Source organism: Chenopodium quinoa, unplaced genomic scaffold (assembly GCF_001683475.1).
Source record: "Chenopodium quinoa cultivar QQ74 unplaced genomic scaffold, ASM168347v1, whole genome shotgun sequence".
NCBI classification, from domain to species: domain Eukaryota; kingdom Viridiplantae; phylum Streptophyta; class Magnoliopsida; order Caryophyllales; family Amaranthaceae; genus Chenopodium; species Chenopodium quinoa.
This window is the reverse complement of record NW_018743920.1, coordinates 136,411-144,647: the sequence shown is the minus strand read 5'-3', so window position 1 is coordinate 144,647 and position 8,237 is coordinate 136,411. Positions and strand designations below refer to the sequence as shown.

The 8,237-nt window shown below is 34.1% G+C and overlaps 1 pseudogene; it reads left to right on the top strand.

Moving 5' to 3' along the window:
• Positions 1–3,299: 3,299 nt before the first annotated feature.
• Positions 3,300–7,440, top strand: LOC110687729 (annotated as a pseudogene).
• Positions 7,441–8,237: the final 797 nt, after the last annotated feature.

The window sequence follows — 8,237 nt, the reverse complement described above, 5'->3', positions numbered from 1 at the left end:
TGACTAATTTTTTTTTATTCATTGTATGACATATATCATATGATTTGAAAACCAAAAAATAGAAAACCACAATGATACCAAACGAACCCTAAATTAGGAAATTTGAAAACTGTGTCGGAAAAATTTGATATTTTGGCCTAAATGTCGCCTGAGATTAATTTTCTTACCAAACTGTCGCATGGAATTAACTTTTTTTACCATATTGTCGCCGGAGTTATTTTTTTTACCAAATTATCGCTAGGGATCTTTTTTATTTACCAATCTGGTCAATTGGCCCGAGATAGATTAAAAGGGGTGTAAATGTGTAATAGTTTCCATTAGAGTTACACAAGATATAACAAATGTCCCTTTTTTCCTTTTTATTTTTTTTATTTTTTTTTTCACTATAGAAACGTATGTACCCCTTTAACAACATGGGCAACCATTTTGACATTTATGTGCTTATAACTCTTAATTTGGACTTTTCTCCAAACTAAGCCCAATTGACAAAATAAATACCAAAATGGTTGCGTGGAAAAAGTATTTATCAAACTAAGTTTCCAGGGTAAAACGCTGTCTCGGACAGCGTTTTATGCCCTGGTCTTTTTAAAAAAAATTGAACTTAAAAACGCTATCTGGGACAGCGTTTTTAGTTGTTGACTTATTTTTAAATTTTTTTTTTGTAATTTCTGTTTTTTAAAAATAAAAAGAAAAAAAAATTATGAACACATAAGACGTTGTCTGCGCCTTATGTACAACATAAAACGTTGTTTGGGACAGCGTTTCTCTGCTGGTCTGCAGCACCAGCAGCCAGCAGCCTTTGTTCTCTAATTTCTGCCCTACTTCTCTAATTTCTGCCCCAGCACACCACCCCTGCCTTGATTAAGCCACCACAGTCAACCACCAACCCCCACCGTCGACCACCACCTTTCGCCACTTTCGACCACCGTTATGCACTTCAAAACAGTCCAACTACCCCCAACAACACTTCAACCACCTCCACCACCAGCCCAAACCTTTCCTCCACCGTCGACCACCACCCACCACAACCAACAACACTAAAACCACCATGAACCACCACATTAACCACCACGGGCCATCGCTTCTACCCCGTTTCTGATTATGGATCCCAAATGTCTGTTGTTTGATATATATCAGCCTAGAAGAATCTATTTTGACTGACATAAGTCCGATTTGGATAAATAAGGAAACTAAACTTCAAACTACACACAGATTCATTCAACAAACATGTATTATATTAATAATGTAATCGTTATATACATCATTCTAGAAAATGTTTGTCTACAACAAATAAATCATACAATACTATCCCGACTCATCAATTGGGGCTAAAGGTACCCTAGCCTGACTGTCATCCGTTCGTCTATGACGCCGACTGTAATGAGAAATGGAGGTGAATGGGTCTCGGGGCGGTGGGGGAGTGAGCTGGCTGGACGATGTGTCCTCCTGGGTCCCGGTGGGCGCAGTACTGTAAAAAAACACTCTTAATTTTCGGTGTTACTAGTAAAAAAAAGTTAAGTACTTAATTGAATCATAATTTATTATCTATTAATGAACAAATATTGTTTTGTTCTTGTCTAACTTATATATGTAGTAAAAAAATCACAAATTCTTAAATAAGGTGGATTTTTATTAAATTATTTTAAGACGGGTTAAAGTTATCTTAAAAGTATTTAAAGTTACCTTTTTATTCTACAAAAATTACCATTTTTTACCATAACTTTTACCCTTAAAAACCACTTATAATGTAGTAGACTAATCATATTAGGTTTTATAACATGTATCCATTAGAAAATACACATTAAAATACAATCAAACTCATTACAAATTAAAAATTACCCTTAGATGGGTTCAAGTTACCATAAAATTTACAAGTATTAATTTGATTGTCATTCAATAAATTAATAAAAGCCAGCCTTATATAAACCTAGAATTGAGATCATGTGATAACCAAGGTGAATAATGAGAACTAGGAACCAATCTTAGCCTTTAATTGCGGTCCATCTAACGGCTCACGTTTCACCAACTTTCATTAATGGCATTTTTGTAATTTCATAGTTTTTGCAATTTTTTTTCCACTGTATTCACTTTTAACGCAATTTTATTTACTTTTTGATGATTTTATTTACTTTTACTAATTTTTCATTTACTTTTTGTAAATAAAACTAATAAACATTTTGTAAATAAAACCGGAAACCAATTTGTAAAGTTAAAAATTACGAAAATGCCATCAATGACACGGGAAGGACGTGAGCCATCCGATTAAGATGATTTAAGGGTCTAGATTAGTTCCTAGTTCACATTTTAGACTTGGTTCTCCTTCTAACTTGGTTTATAAGCCTAATTATAAAGAAATAGACACTCACAAGACTTGATAACTCATTTTGACATCTCTTTACGTGTGATGATTTTTGGACTCTTTGTGTTTACAAAAAAGTGAAAAACCGACTAATGGAGATTTTTCTGAAAAATAAAATAAAATAAAAGGAAAAGTACACCACGGTTAAGGAAGTCTTCTTTCAAGACTGGCATAATGATGAAGTATTATGAATTTATAAGAGAGTACGTAGTTTTATTCTAGATAAAAAGGAAAATTTGCCACTTATAATCACCAGTTTGTGTGTTGTTCTAGTCAAATCTTAATGTTGATAAAAAATTAATGATTTGAACAATAATATGTGTACTTGACATGGATGATAGTTAAGCCCGAATAACCTTTAAAATTAATGGGTGCTTGATTTTGTCCATGCCATGGAGCATAGCATCGTAAACATTCATTTAATTCAATCTCAATTCGGCAGCTTACATCATTTATCAGTTTATTTAAAGGCAAATAGAGCGACATATTGGATCACAAATATTGGCCACCTAGTTATTGATATCATGAACATTATCCATTGTGATAACTCTAGTCTTGTTTCCATTTTCTCTTCCGTGGCATTAAGAATTTCCCTTGTGAGGAGGGTTTCCTAATTAATTTTTTACTTTGCCCAAACTTGCTAATAATTATTTCCATACAAATGTTTTTCTAAAGATTGATTTAGATCATGTTGTGTTGTGTTGTGTCGTGTCATGTCATGCTTAATGATATGTCAAATTTGCATGTCATGGGACTAGCTAGACCTAGCCAACTACGTAAATTAATTTAGACAAGGTGCAAGTCCATATCCATCATGCCGTGCTTAATAACAACCCATCATTTACAAACTGACCATTGCAATATCATATTTATGCAATTATGCCTACTCCATACCGTTGCCGTGATGTCCTCTTTTCACACTTACACTATATTATGTCATGTCATACCATATCGTATCATGCCTCGGCCAGGCTAACCGAAGCAGATTGCAAATTTGCAAAAGGTCTTTCTCATTTCTTAACTGACTCTATCCATCGAACTCCCTAAATTTTTCAAAACATACAAATCCAATGGCAATACAGTCAGTTACAGGACCCACCTTCCCCTTCCCGCCGGCACCCAACCACCACCGTCCAACACCTTCAACAACAGCAACACCCCTTCGCTCCAAACCCACCACTTCATCCGACCCAGATTTCTCTGAGCAGCTTCCTTCTTCTTCAACCTCCATTAAAACCGACAACACCCAGAAAAAATGGTGGTTTCCTGCTACCAAAGAGAAGGAGAGAGAAGCAAAAGAGAGAAAAGAAGAAATCAACAGAAAAATTGCATCCCAAAAAGCCATTTCTGTGATTCTTAGAAGGGAAGCTACTAAAGCTGTTATTGAGAAGAAGAAAGGGATTAGTTCTAAGAGGCTATTACCTAGGACTGTTCTTGAAGCTCTTCATGAACGTATTAAAGCTCTTCGTTGGGAATCTGCCCTCAAGGTTTAATTTTCAGTTTTGATAATTTTTTTGAGTTATATAGTTTGCTTTAATTTTTGCATTTATTAATGAATTTTGATATTTGGGTATTATTGCGAATTAATTTTTGGGGCTTATTTGCTTCTTTAATTGAATTTTGGAGTTGGGTTTTTTGTTAAAATGTTTGTGATTGAAAGTTTGGATTAGCAGGTTTACAGTTTGTGAAGGAATGTGGGGTTTGGGTTTGTTCTAGTGCTTGTTTTGTATAGTGTATTGGTGTGGTTTATTGGCTAGATGAATGTGTGTTTGAACAGTATTGATCCATCCCGAAAATGAAGCAATTAAGAGCAGGAGCTAAATGAGATGTTGCCTGATTCTTAGTCCATTAGAGTGAAATCAAATAGAAAGGACTGTTTTCAAACCTGTAATGTCATTCAATGTTGGATCTTTGTAAGTTAAAAGTCTATCAGTTGGGAGAGAGATCATTAGTGGGGATTTGGGAGTGTTTAGGTAAAGAATATGCTTGGGGCCAACTAGCATTTTCAGCAAGTTAGTATGCCACTATAGCTATAGGTGTAGATTGAGAAACATAATCAATTAGAACATTAGTTTGTGCAAATTCAAGTAATGTAATTTCCTTTGTTCACAAGAATTTTCAAATAGAATAGAAAAAGAAAGGGTTTATAAATGCTTAACAAACTGGAATTCTACCAAATGGATTCAAAGAAGTTTTGATTAGCAAATTATATTAACAAAGCTAAAAGCACGGTATGCAAAAAAAGTGTGGCAACGGCACCCCAAGGAGCAAAATTATACAATGTACGTTATCATAGATGAGAATTGAGAACTTAAATGGATCAAGACTGTAAGTGAGAATTTTGAGCAATAAGAACAAGATCACTTCTCAAGTCACCCAATCACCCTAACTATGAAGAAGTACAATAGAAAAACATTGACTCAGTGATATATGAATATGATGTCCTTGTGTTAGAGCCCATGGGCAGAAAGTTTATAATTTTATATTCTATTTTATTGGTGTTGTGGTTGAGAAGGGATCCAAAATAGAATTTGATTTCTAGGAGGCTTTCAGAAGAGGAAAGGGAAAAAAGTGTACCACATAGCTCAAAATTACAACTTGCTGAACTTTTTGATGATAATGTATATGAGGTTTTGCTGGTACTAGATTGTCAAGATACTTACTAATACATGCTGGTCCTTGAGTTGATGTATTGTATTGTATTGTATTGTTGAATACGAAATACTTGTACTACGTATTATTTATGAGTTGTAACTCTGTCACACCAACTGACTGACATATTTGTGGAAAGCCAAGCTAGACGTTCTTGGCTCAGAAATTTATACTTACCTCTTTTTTTTTTTAGTTGACATGTTTCCTTGTTTGGGTAAGTTTTATACTTTGCATTTACTAGTCTACCCCACTTGCTTTATCATTCTCTCTCTTCTCCTTAATATGTGTTCCTAAATTGAACTCGTCAACTAAATAGAAACAGAGGAAGTATATAGTATCAAGGTCAACATTGATACTAATGTTTATTGAGTCCTTGAATTCAGGGATCCTTTAACGGACTAGATTTGTAAGCCCTATAATTTAACTTCTTAATTACCAAACGTAAAGATCCTGAAAAAAACACCTTGAAAATTGATTTCTTGTTTTATTAGAGTTGATATTTCTACGAAGGGATAGGCTTTCTCTAAAACATCTCCAGGTGATATAATGCAGGTGTTTGAACTAATGCGGGAGCAGTTGTGGTATAGACCCAACTCTGGTATATACATCAAGCTTATTGTCATGCTTGGAAAATGTAAGCAGCCTCAAAAAGCTCATGAATTGTTTCAAACTATGGTTGATGAGGGCTGCATTATAGATCATGAAGCATGCACTGCTCTCATGTCAGCCTACAGCAGGAGCTGTCAGTTTGATGAAGCTTTCTCGCTGCTTGAGCATATGAAGAACAGTACTAATTGTAGACCTGATGTTTACACATACTCAATCCTCATAAAGTCATGCCTCCAAGTCTTTGCCTTTGATAAAGTTCATATTCTGCTTTCTGATATGGTATCACAGGGAATCCCGCCCAACACAGTCACATATAATACCCTGATTGATGCTTATGGAAAATCAGGAAAGTACGTGGGTTCTATCTCATCTCTTTACTTTCTATTAGGATAATTAGAGAGCGTTTTGTGTTTGGCCTATCTATTAATTCATGTTATTTGATCATTACCTGTTGCATTAGTTGCATGCTTGTATCTGTTTTCCGAATTGATTTATCTCTGCATAAATGCATCTATGGTGTTTGCCTCTTGTACCAGGTTTTGGTTGTCTGGTCCTTGCTCCTATTTGTTGTAATCAAATGACAAAAACATCCCCCCCCCAAAAAAAAAAAAAAAAAAACAAAATAAACTTTTGCTTAACTGTGTAGAAAAAAGGAAACTTTTTTTTTTTCTATTAATTTTTTTATCCATCCAAAATTTAGTGTTTGCGAACCGAATTTTGAGCTAGTCTTGGAGTACTTTATTTGTTCTGGTCGTGTTATTTGTGATAACTTCTTATGAAAGATATGCATGGTTTCCTCTTGATTTAAAATTGGAAATTGTACATTGCTTTATTTATGTAATTCTTTGTGAATTTGCACAAAATTGACCCCACCTTCAAGCAACCTTTTGTAATTCTTTGTTTTCCTTTTTTTTTCCCCTTTTTGGAACCAGATGGGTGTGACATTTGTGATGATGGACAGAGAATTCATTTACTTTCTCCTATTTCATAAAAGGTTTGCAGAAATGGAATCGGTACTAGCAGAAATGCTTACTAATCGGAATTGTGAACCTGATGTATGGACCATGAATTCTACACTCAGAGCTTTTGGCAACAGCGGACAAATTGAGATGATGGAGAAATGTTATGAGAAGTTCTAGGGTGCTGGAATTGAACCCAATATCAGAACTTTCAACATACTCTTAGATTCATATGGCAAAGTTGGATATTATAAAAAGATGAGTGCTGTTATGGAATATATGCAGAAATATCACTACTCCTGGACTATTGTGACCTACAATGTGGTAATAGATGCATTTGGAAAGGCTGGGAAATTAAAGCAGATGGAATTTTTGTTTAGGCTGATGCAATCGGAAAGGGTTAAGCCAAATTGTGTCACATTTTGCTCACTTGTGAGGGCTTATGGTAAAGCTGGAAGCGCTGACAAAATTGGTACTGTGTTGCGGATTATTGAGAACACGGATGCAACTTTGGATACTGTGTTCTTTAACTGTCTGGTAGATGCATATGGGAGGATGGAACGATTTGCTGAGATGAAGGAGATTCTTGAGATGATGAAGAAGAAGGGATGTAAGCCTGATAATGTTACTTATAGAACCATCATTAAAGCTTATAACATAGCTGGAATGACAAGTCAAGCAAAGGAGTTGAGAGATTTCATTAGATCTTCAGAAAAATCTTTGAGATTGAAGGACCAAAATTAATGTATGAATTTTTATAGTTTTGTCTTGTTTATAACATAGATTGAAAGGTATAGTGTAGAAAATTAGACATTATACTTCTTCTATCCCTTTTTAGTTCACGAACTTTGACTTTTAGCACAACTTTGACCATTTTTGTTTTTGCTTTTATATAAAAACAAATGTTAATATGTAAGATGTCGTTAAAATCATCTTAATTATTGGAAATTTGGAATATTATTTTTAAGGATAAAATGTAAATTATTTTTTGTTCAATTGTTATAACTTATAATAGTTATGTAATATCCTCAGTCGATAATCTGTAGAGACCATCACATACTAAACTATGACTAATTATTATAGTAAATACGTGTACGGAGTTTCCCAACACACACACACACAAAAAAAAAAAAAAAAAAGAAAAAAATTGTAAACACTTGTGGTAACCTTATTCAGTATCTAGGTAGTAATGTTAATGTTGTTCATTGTTTTAGAGAAGGCAATAAAGTAGCCGATAAACAAATATGGGTGTTCTTCTTGAAGAAAAGATAGTTTATTTCGATGATTTTCCGATCGAAATAAAAAGTCTTCTTTGGGTGGATACCGTAAGAGTGGCTTCGTCACGGTTTGTTATGTAATTGCCAGTTGATGACATGAAATGACTTAGAGCCCCATGTGGCACATAAATGTTGATAAGAACATTTTATATTACTTTAGGTCAATAACATTATAAAGTACTCTGTAATTCGTAACACATTTACACGGAGTATGTATTATAAATTCTCAAAGAGAGTGTGAGAGATGTACTACTTGAGCAAGTGAAAAAAAAAGGTACTAATTTAACATCTTAAGTTTCATATGCTAAGAAGAGTACACGATGTAAAATTGTATCATAAAACTATCAAATAAACAACAAAATATTCTATTTTTAGGCATAA